The sequence below is a fragment of the Cyprinus carpio genome, chromosome B17, assembly GCF_018340385.1.
Source record: "Cyprinus carpio isolate SPL01 chromosome B17, ASM1834038v1, whole genome shotgun sequence".
Lineage (NCBI taxonomy): Eukaryota > Metazoa > Chordata > Actinopteri > Cypriniformes > Cyprinidae > Cyprinus > Cyprinus carpio.
The window spans coordinates 19,423,191-19,434,585 of NC_056613.1; positions in this window are offsets into that span (position 1 = coordinate 19,423,191).

Below are 11,395 nucleotides of genomic sequence, written 5' to 3' on the forward strand. Positions count from 1 at the left end.
CATTGCAAGTTTCTCTCGTGGCATGGAAACCTCATCTTGCTGCGTCTAAGCTGTAATCCACATAAAATATGTTTCCGCATGTCTCATGTCTCGGCAGAGCTCTGTTTTGGGCTAGATTGCTAGTTAGACACCTCAATTTACCCGTGGCTTTCTCTCACTTGATGTGTTGGAAGCCACTTCCCATCTGTATTGTCGACTTGGGGGTTCTGTTGTCCTGAAACACCTCTCGTCCAATTCCTCTTGTAATGGCTGTTTTTTAACAGCGCTTTATCTTCCCCCTGGATCCCAGGCGCTGATCTTGGCGACTCCATTCTTTCAAATTATTCCATTTTTGCACAGAGAGAAATTGGATTGTGTTGATCCCGTTTTTGCAGCAGGGAAGGTGGCCGTAGCATTATCCTCGGTTTACACTGGTGACGGAGAGGCAATCACACAGAGGCCTCACTCTGACACAAACACTCCAGCCACTGGACGAGGAAATTACACCACAATAAGCTTGGACTCTGTGTTTCGAGGTCAGAAACTGCCTCACAAACACACACGTGCACACACAAGAGTCATAGTGTGATGTGATCACCTGCTGAAAGTCATTATCCATATCACTAGATGTCTCATTTAATTTCTCATTTTGTTCCGTCAAGTGTATTTTCTGTGAAGAGCCAATAAAGTGAATAACTTTAGTCAAGGGAAACTGAACATTTGTATGAAACAGCTTCACCTTGATCAAGGTCTTCTAGTTTAAAAACACGTTTACATACCCCCCCCCCCCCCCCCCCCCCCCAAAAAAAACAAAAAAAATGGTTTAAAACTGAGGGTTGTGGGTAGCTGCCAGGGTGTTGATATGTGGTTATTTACTGGCGCAAGACAAAAAAAGCTTAGTCTAGTCCAGTGGTCGGCATCCTTTTCGGCATGACGTGCTATTTTTAATTTTTCTGGTTAACCACTGTGCCTTTAATGCATTCTGTATTTACACAGTACATACACATTTTTAAATGATAGGATAAAAACTATAGGCCTATTTGATTTTCATACAAATAGTTTGAGGATTTTTTCATAAATTGATTTTTAAACTTTTCAAAAGTTTCTTGAATAACATATATACAGTGTGACCGTACTAAACATCACTGTGTCTGTGACAAGGCCAATGCATTAAAACGGTTCAGTTTAATCACCCCTGTATATTAATAAGCTGCTTTAAAGGAAAACTCCACCATATTCCACATTCCATATTCCACTATGTTCTTCCCTCAACTTAGAGTCGATACGTACCTCTCCCATCTCAGTGGATGCACTCAATCGCTGTAGTGCGCAGTGACACTATGCTAGCATTAAGCTTAGCACCATTCATTCCTTAGGATCCAAACAGGGATGAATTTAGAAGCCACCAAACACTTCCATGTTTTCCCTATTTAAAGACGGTTACATGAGTATTTACACGAGTAAGTATGGTGACAACATAAAACGTGGTGATTTTCTAAGCGGATAAAGAATGATAACTATAACGTATGGCGGAAGAGCACTTTGCAGCACTTCGACCTTGGCGCAGTAATATCATCACTCCTGAAAAATCCCACTCTCAGGAGTGATGATATTACTGTGCCTCCATTATAGTTATCATTTTGGAAGTGTTTGGTAGCTTCTAAATTCATCCCTGTTTGGATCCTAAGGAATGAATGGTGCTAAGCTAAATGCTAGCATAGTGGCGCCGCGCGCTACAATGATTGACAGGGAGAGGTATGTATCAACTCATCTAAGTTGAGGGAAGAACATAGTGAAATATGGAAAAACCTTGCTCTCTTTCCCTTTAATGTAAAAACTGATGCCTCGCACTCTGCTTCTATCAATAGTAAACCCCGATTTGATTTGATTGGTCAACTGTTAGACCACTGAAGCTTTGATCAGAAGCACTAGTATGTGCAGCGGTCGCGCGCACATCCATAGAATAGCACAAGTTAATTCTCACACTTTTTATAGCTCCTAACAGGTTGTGTGACTATGAGAAGTCATTACCTCAGATTAGAATGTAGGTCAGTATGCAGTTTTCCCTATTGCTCACGTGCCAGCGATTATCCCTCTGGGTGCCAATGTTGGCGACCCTTGGTCTAGTCCCTACAAAAATAAGTCTATGGGATTGTTTCACCTGTTAGTAGCAAAAAAATGTTCCAATCGCTTTCAAAAGTAACAGCTCAACAAGCCACACAATTTTAGTTATCATTCAAGGGTGGGATGTGTTACGCACCAAAGTTTAAGGTTTTGTTTGTTAACCCTAAAAGCCTGTTCACATTAAAGAATGTTGACTATAACGATAACTATGGCCCACACCAATGGTCTACAGGCAGATGGCTTCTGATTAGTTGTCAGGTTTAAAAAATGGCTACACTTTATTTTAAGGTGTCCTAGTTACAAGTTACATGTACTTACTTTTATAATAACAAATTATGCATAATTACATGCAAGTAACCCTAAGACAAACCCTAATCCTAACCCTAATCATGTAGCTAATTAATGTTACGCAGTGCTTAAATGTATAATTACACTGTAACAAGGACACCTTAAAATAAAGTGTAACCTAAAAAATCAATCTTAAAGTTATTCCATAGATTCTTTCTTCACCATTTTCCACTTGTTAAGTCATGATGTAAAGAGTACCATTTCCGGTTCCAAGCCTCTAGTAAGAATCCTGTCTTTAACAGCTGTTTATGATCCTGTGGTAGTACTATACTACACTCTGAGTGTTTATTATCACAGTTTACTGTTTGCTTTTGGGATCTGAATGAGCATTTGGACCTGGAAACAGTAGCATGCATCAAACTTAACCAGTTATGGTTGTGGTGTGGACTTTGCTTTTCTCTTAGAGTTAGACCAATTTTGAAAGCTATATGAGTTGTAGTTATCATACTTGTTGTGAACTGACCTTAAGTATGAACAACAGTGATGTTGGTCTAAATGATGTTGGTGGTGTAGTACTCAAGTCCAGACAAGACTGGATTTCAACTCAAGTCCAACTTAAGTTTGAGTCCAAGACCATATTTCCAGCCTTGGCCTGGGACTTAAATGGGCTAGTGTTCACTAGTCATAGAAATTATGGTCTTGGATTGAGACTTGAGTTCCACAACACTTATAATTTGCAGATATCCTGCATGACCATGTAAAGGTATCTCAGACGACAGACATTTTGAAATATTCTGTAGAACTAGACAGCTTTGTCTTATATATGTTATATATTCAGTGCAACCCTTGCACACCGAAAACAGTATCGCTGGAGCTATTACACAAATGAAGACAAGCAGATGAACATGTCCCGCGCATAAAAAAACAATCCATTAACATTCATTGTGTCAACCACCCAGTTGAATCTGGGGATCAGGCGAAGCTCTTTGTGCAAGAGCCCTGACCCCCTACTATTTACACACAGAGACACGGCCCAGCTGATACCACCCCAACAGCACTACCTTACACATACAGACCTGTCATTACCAACCCGCCTTCTCTCTCCACACCGCACAGCTGCCCATTTTCACAAGAGACCTTAATCTCTCCTCCAATAGGCAACTCCTGTTAAACTCCTTGACATGCCGAGCGGCGCAGGAGACGCACAGGACCCATGAATAATCAATAGCACGCTATTTACGCCGAGGCCGTGACAAGCATGTGCCACAACAGGTCATTTCTGCTCGCGATTGCTTACAGATTAGAGTTGAGATTAGAATTTCAGAGGCGGAGGGGGTCTCTGCGCAAGATGGAGGGAAAACCAAGTGCTGCAGAGGAGAAGAAATTAGAATAGAGACACTGAGACACATGTGGGCTTCTAGATAGTTAATTAGCTGGCTTTCATTTTCCTCGCTAAAGAAATGCTCCTGAGTACAGGAAAAAAACACACCACGTACTCTTTTGTACGGCGAGAGCGCACGCATCTCACACACACACACACACATGCGAGCGCACACCTACGGATGCGAGGACCGAACCCAATTTCATCTGCAAGGGGCAGAAATCAATCTTATATCTCTCTAGTTAATCCGCAATGGCTCTCCACAGATCCTGACACTAATAAGGTATTGAGCAGGTGAGGCCAAGGGATGCAGGGAAACAGCAGCCCGGAGGAAGAGGGGGGCCGAGTCTGGCTCTATTCCAGTTCAATTATGTGACTTGTGTACAGGAGAGTGGAGTGCAGGAGACTGAGAGAGAGAGAGAGAGAGAGAGAAAGAGAAAGAGAGAGAAAGAGGGAGAGGGGAGCATAGAGAAGAAGGGCCACGAGATGAGAGGCAGAGGAGAGCTAGGTGAAAGACTTTAGAGAAGGGGGTTGAGAAAGGCATGTAAGGTTGGTGGAGAAAGAGAGAAAGAATGAGTGCGACCCAAAGAGAGTGGGGGGTGGGGGTTAAAATCGATCCCATCTGTGGTATGATGGTTAATTAAAGCAGCTCTCGAGTAGACTAAGGATGAGAGGTTTGGCTGGGATCCTGCAGGCAGGGCTCTGATTGCTCCGAGAATGGCTGCTTTTTCGGCATTGAGAGCGGGAGGGCCGCTGGCATCCACAGACTCGGCCGCGCTCTCCAACGGAAATGCACAAATGCATGTTTGAACAAACACGGGCATACAGACGGCCGCAGACTGAAGTTCACCTAAAAGGATGTCGTTTGAAAGATTTCAATATGCATTCTCAAGCAAATCGCCTGACCTCTGCCATGGCCGTGACGATTTGTTTTGTTGGATTCGCCTTTCATGCCTCAACATTTTTATGGAGATGCACTGTAAAAAGCTTTTCTCCTTTTTATTTATGAAATATACTAAGCGAAAGCATGTAGATAACACATTACAGGTCTCAAGGATAGTAATAAAAAGACAGGGTTGTTTGGTCACATTGACATCTATGGTTTTTGAAACAGGATTTTTAGGATGTCAACATTTCCTGCTGTTTGATGTGCTATACTTTAAACAGCGTTTTGATCATTATTTCATCATTTTAATTATATTAAGAAAGTACTGGAATTCAGAAATGATAAATCATATTTTCCGTACTAACACACAAAATAAATGTATCCAAAATATTGACGTTGATAAAAAAAAAAAGTCAGTGGACTTTTTTGTGTATGGATGGAATACAAAATGCTTATGATATCAATGTTTACCTGAACCTAATTAATAGCAAATAGCGTAAATATAGTCTTTTTTGGATTTGCACATTTAAGTATTTACATTTTTTCTCTAAAAAGAACTTCCTTTATGTGTGTTTCAGAGTATATTTTGGTTTGAGAACAATTTCCTTTACAAATCGATGAGTTTTGTAAGCTAGCCTTTCAGCATTGTTAATGTTGTTTGAATGCACAAAAGCCTGACTGTCCGTCAGGTGCCTCCTAGTACGACAAAAGACAAGATTAGCATTATCGTGTCAAGATTAGACAACCAATATACATCCAATCCACACCAGAACAGACAATGGCAAGATTTAGAGGTTTAAGTTAGAGCATGTCTACAGCTTAATCTACTTATTCATTAACTTTCTACTGTTGAAGTGACAAGAAAGCTGGTGACCACCCGCCAGTAACAAGTTACTGTTGAGTAAGTCCCAAGAAACTATAAAAGAAGAGGACTATTTTCTTATGAAGTGACGGCAAACCACGCAGATTAATCTGTAATCATACTCTTCATGTTGTAGAAGTGTGGAGCACATCCCTTCGCAGGTGTATGAATTATGTATATAGAGATGATTTGATGGGTGTGAAAGAGAGCGTGTCTGATTGAAATCCCGTATGTCGCGCATTACGCCGTCTCCTCGCTCCCTCCGTGTGCGACGTCGGGGTCAGAGACCCGCGCTAATTTGCGAAGGGCCAACTGCTTGTGAGGGAAATGAGAAAATTATACATTCCAGCAGGAATCAGCTGTGGTTCTTCAGGATCCGTGCACTATGCCGTCTGCAGCCGGCTTTATGTGGCACACACCTGCCAGCTTCTCAATGGCGTGAATCTACATGCCTGAAACTCATATACAAACACGCCCACACCTAGAAGTACATCAAGAGAAATTACCACATCAAAAGCCTGAGCTGAGAAATTTGATGTATCTCAACACTTCATGCAGCAGCACACAACACAGAAGCTGGGGAATATGTTTTAAATGGTATGTTTCTGGGAAAATTTGGAATACATGAGCTAAATGGTCTGGTTGAATACTTGAATCTTATTTCATAGATGCTAGTTTAGTTTCATGTCTCATGTTTCATGTATCACTCTATGGTCCCTTTAAAATAAATAGCCTCTTTTCAAGTGAATAGTTTATGTGCATTTTATATTTATTTTGTACAGGGATGTGCCAAACAACATTTTCATCACACCATCAGCATTTTGGGGCCTAAAATGCACACTTTTGGAAATAGTTCTCAAAGTTCAAGTTTCTGAAAACAATACTGTTATCATCTTTGTTTTATTGGTAACTGTGATGTTGTGTGAAAGCGAATTCAGTACAGCAATTTGTATGGGCACAGGAACATTGTGTTTCTTTACTGGCCTAGCATGCATAATACTGTGTTTTTAGTTGTTTTTGTGGACCCATGTGTACGGGGATGGTTTTGACCACTTTGTCGTCTGTACTGAAAACTTTTCAAAAACACAAAGGGAAAAACTTTTCTTTTTTTTGTGCATCGTTGTCATATAAACATACAAGAGTTTCTCTCCAATACTAATTAAACACACCTGAACCAGCTAATCAAGGTCTTTTAATTACTAGAAATTTTCAGGGAAGTGTGTAGAAGCAGGTTGGAGCTACAATCTGCAGGATATTGTCTCTCCATGAGCAGGATTGGACACTTTAATAGCTAAAGCACAACATGCTAATTGAAGCACAGCTACTAAAATATATGTACAGAATTAGAAAAAATCTGCACAATCTAGTCACTAATTGACTAGTCAAGACAAGCCAAACATTGTTAAGTAGTTGTGGGGGATGGTATACAGACAGGTGGTCATGCTGTTAGCATGCTAACTAAACCATGTTGCTAAAAATACCAATACAAGAAAAGTACATGCAAAATGTACACAAACCACCCAAGTTTGTTAATTGTGAATGATTTATGCCTATGTATTTCTGCATAAGTCTCAGTAAACATAATAGTTTAGTTTATTTTTTATATGAGTCATGAACTGCCTTACTATTTTGTACTATTCTCTGAGGTCCACTTATAATGTTATAAAGATTTTTACATCAAAAAAAATCATAATACAGAAGTAAGAGGCTATTTTCTGTCATGTTGTGACCCCCCTCATCAGAACGCTCTGTTTGAATAGGCCCGGCAGATTGTAGACTAGGAAGTAAATGCCCACTGCTTTGATTGGCTAAAAAGTTGTGTATGTTTGACAGCCTACATCCTTCACAGATGGACGCTACAGTGATTTAGGTTAAAAACGCATTAATACTCTACATATCAACTGATCTGTAATAACAGGCAAAGCAAAAGTGAACACGTAATGAAAAGAGTTACTCACATTTGTGTTGCGACATTACCGTCGGATCCAATATAGTTAGCACAGCATCATTTTTAGATTCAATCTTTTGAAAAAAGGACCAAGTTCTTACTGATGCAGCCTGGCACTTCATTAGAAATAAAGTTAATCAAATGAAGTTTATCATTCTGCGTAGACCTGCGTTTGCCACTCTTGTCACTTACCTACTATGTGCGCAAATCGGTGGGCGGGGCTAAACAGGCAGAGATGTAGAAGCAGGCATTGATCTTCTTCTGCAGAGGTGGTGTTTAGTCACTCTATTACATCATAAAGTGGCAAATTCCAAAACCTGTCGTTTTGGCAGACTGGCTTCAATATAAGCTGTTTTTAGAATAACAAGAAAGTTTTGAGTTCTAAAAACGTACGGAATGGTTTTTATATCACTATGACCGCTTATATGTCAAAAGATTAACAGAATTTAGATTTCTCAGTTCATGACCCCTTTAAAATATAACATTTTAGTAATGAGCTCCAGAAGCTTTAAGTACTGTAAAAGTGGATTGTATTAGTGTTGCTTTGGCTTATTGTGTAACACTTTCTCAAGATTTACGTTTGTGCTTAATTTTCCAACAAATTAGTCTCCGGATTTGTCAACCAGTCAACCATTGTGACCCATCCTAGTAACTAGCATTAGAGCATCGCAAAATAATCCTCTACATAAATGTGAATCCTCTCAGAGTTTGTGTCATAGTAATAATCAGCTGACTACGCATTACGCCTTCGGTAGGGTACCAGACATGGAAAGCTTTACCTTCAGTAAAATGCTGACAGTAGAAACGTGTTTGCCCCAAATCAAGGTTTATGTTAGAGATCATCACAAGCTTTAACTCTGACAACGATTAACTCTTTGAGATAAGTTCCCACTTGACTTGCTGCTCCTGAGCACCAGCCATGTCTATCTACAGTATGCAAGCGGAGAAAAGAACATGCAGCACCATTTCACCAAGTGGAAGAGTGGAGAGGTCTTCAGGGAGGATTTTAAGAGGAGAAAAGCGCTAAGTCGAGAATGGGGTGAGCGTTGAGCATTCTCGAAAGGGCATAGCACTCTATTTGCACACTCACAATATTAATTGTCACTTCCATTGGTTTTAATTGCTGAGTTTTTCACCCTTGCGTGCCATTCAACCCAGTGCACTGATCCCTCCTTTAGATACTTATGGGTTGCTAAGACAACGAAGGATCGGAGCAACACGCCATTCTGGCTTTCCTTTAGCGCTCGCCCAGAAACAAATAAACACTCATGTAAAATTTAACCCTCAATTTGTGTTTCACACAGTTCACTGTGTGATATTTCTCATGGGGTTTCTTCTTAATTAATAGCACTTTACAAATATAAAAACATGTTGTTTAAAAACATATTTAATCTTCAATCACCTTCTAGCATTCCCTCTTGGTCAACTAAACTACCACGAAAAAAAAAACTGCCTAATAATTCAACCTAAAGGTGACATTCCTCCTGGCCACAGTCACACCCTATAAACATCTATACAACAAAGCATTGCCCCGTCTTTCTTTTGCTCTCTCTCGTTGGTTTACTGGAGGGAGGCTGATAATCTTGAGCAAATATCATTAACTGTTTGCTCCTGTCGGCCGCAGAGAGTGTGGCAGTGACTCTTTTGTGCTGCTATCAGGAGTTTAAAGAGGTTTCATGCCATAAAGCAGTGCCAGTCCTTTCAAGTGGTGATTCACCTGCTGAACTCTCCTGCACATGGAGCAGAAATTAGACTTATATAAAGTCTGAGCCTCTAAACACTGTTGAGATTAGAAAGTATATCCGCGGACCACAGGAAGTGTCCGAGTTCAGTATCCTGCCCAGCACCAGCATAACAGGAATGAGGGTTGATTTGTGGAGAGAAAATGTACTCGGCTCTGTTTGGCCTGAGCTAACACAGGTCAGAGGAGCCCATGGCCGAGATTAAAGGAGGTGATTTAAGAGAGAGTCGACCTCTCTCGCTTCCTGCACTATGCTTGATGGGGTTGACATCAACGCACACACATGCACACACACACACACACACACACACACACCTACTCAACACAAAAGGAAAGAAGCAGCACTGCTTTAAAAACCCATTTAACAAATATTTTGTAAGTATTTCCTTACATTTGGCACATATAGCAGCTTCGTTTCAAATAATAATGAGATGTCTTGATGTCTATGGCCAATATAGGCAAGCTGCCTGCTAAGTGTAAAGGAACCCTTATAACTGACTGATTGGAACACACTATTTAGCATTCTTTACATGCAGTTTACAGGAAGTTCGATTCTCAGTTGAGTCTGATGTTATCATCTAACATTAATGATAAACTAAATTATGAAAAGCATCCGCTGAAGTCTGTTGCAGATAGATAGAGATATTCAAGTTCATTTGAAAGATAAGGAGCTGACTCCTGATTGAAGGAGCTGAGAGAACTGCACGTTTATGGTAGCATTACCATATTAGCCAAAATACGTAATAAACAAACAATGTTATATAGATCCAGCATACCTTTTGGAACAGCCTTTGTGGTGTGATCAGTAGTTCCTCAAAATGCTTTCTCAATTAATTTTGGAACAGAACCAGCATTCTGTGGTAAAGTGCACATGCTCATATCTCATTATGTTCACAACACAATTGATCTGCCTCTGATCTGACCTCCATCACAAAGGTCAAGGAGAAGTATACATCTGATTGTCCATCACAGACACCACAGCAAAGAGAAAAAGACCCAGTGACAGACGGAGAGGGAGGGTTAGAGGAAGTGTAGGTCTGATCACAACCCCTACAGTGGTGAGTAAATACAGTCTAATGGCCACTGATTAATTCTTCATTGCTCTCATCGGCCCAGTAAAGAGAGATGTAATGACCTGCCTGTGTCTGTCATTCTCTTCTTCTCCCTCTCCCGCTCAATTTTTGATTATAAATTAAAAGGGATTGTAAATGGTGTAATGCTGGTTTGAGGTTCCTGATTGCTGTATTTGATTAGAGAATGTCAGTGCACGCATTTTCCCCTCTCTCTTGCACTTCAATAGCTGCAACACTCAGCAATGCACAAAGAACACAATGGACCAACTGCTTAACAGTACCAACTAAACCATAACTAGCACTAGCTGCAATCAAACTCATTCTTTTAGTCTCCCTTTTCTCTTTCTGCTCGTTTTCTCTCAGCGTGGCTCTTTGGTGACTTTTCGGAGTTTGTTTCAGGTGTGCAAAACACCAACAAGTGAAAATCACCAGCAATTAAAAAGCATTCACTCCTGCAGGTATGAGGAACGTACAACCCTTTGTCTCTCTCCATTATGGTGATGTGTTGTTTCTCCCAGCATACAATGTCAGGTGTTTCATGATAATAGGTTTTCAGGTTTTCAGAAGGATTTAAATAGGATTCATAGAGGAGGGTGATGATGACAGATGTAGTGTCAGCCTAAATTATCATTTAAAAAGTAAATGTTAGTACTTTTTAGTCTGAACTATTATAACTCCATTCAAAGGCAAGTGAGATAAAATGCTTTTACACAACTTATGATGATAGGATATATTTAAATATATATACATTCAAAAGTTCAGGGTCAGCAAGATTTTTTCAGCAAGGATGCTTTAATGTAACAAAAGATTTCTATCTCAAATAAATGCTGTTATGACTATATATTTTCTTTTATCAAAGAAGAAAGCACCACAACTTTTTTCAACATTGACAAAAATAAATGTTTCTCGAGTTTCTAAAGTTTCTGTCACGGTGTCTGTTCTGTGTCTCCCCCTCCGTTCCTCCATGGTGGCTGGGGAACAGATTCGAAATCCCACACCGCTGGATCTAGGCATGACGGAGTCCTTCTGTCCCTCTAATCTATCGCCAAATAAATCGACTAAAAGAGGTAATTTTCCTGTTTGCAGCGACACCGTTACCTGGCTAGATTTTAA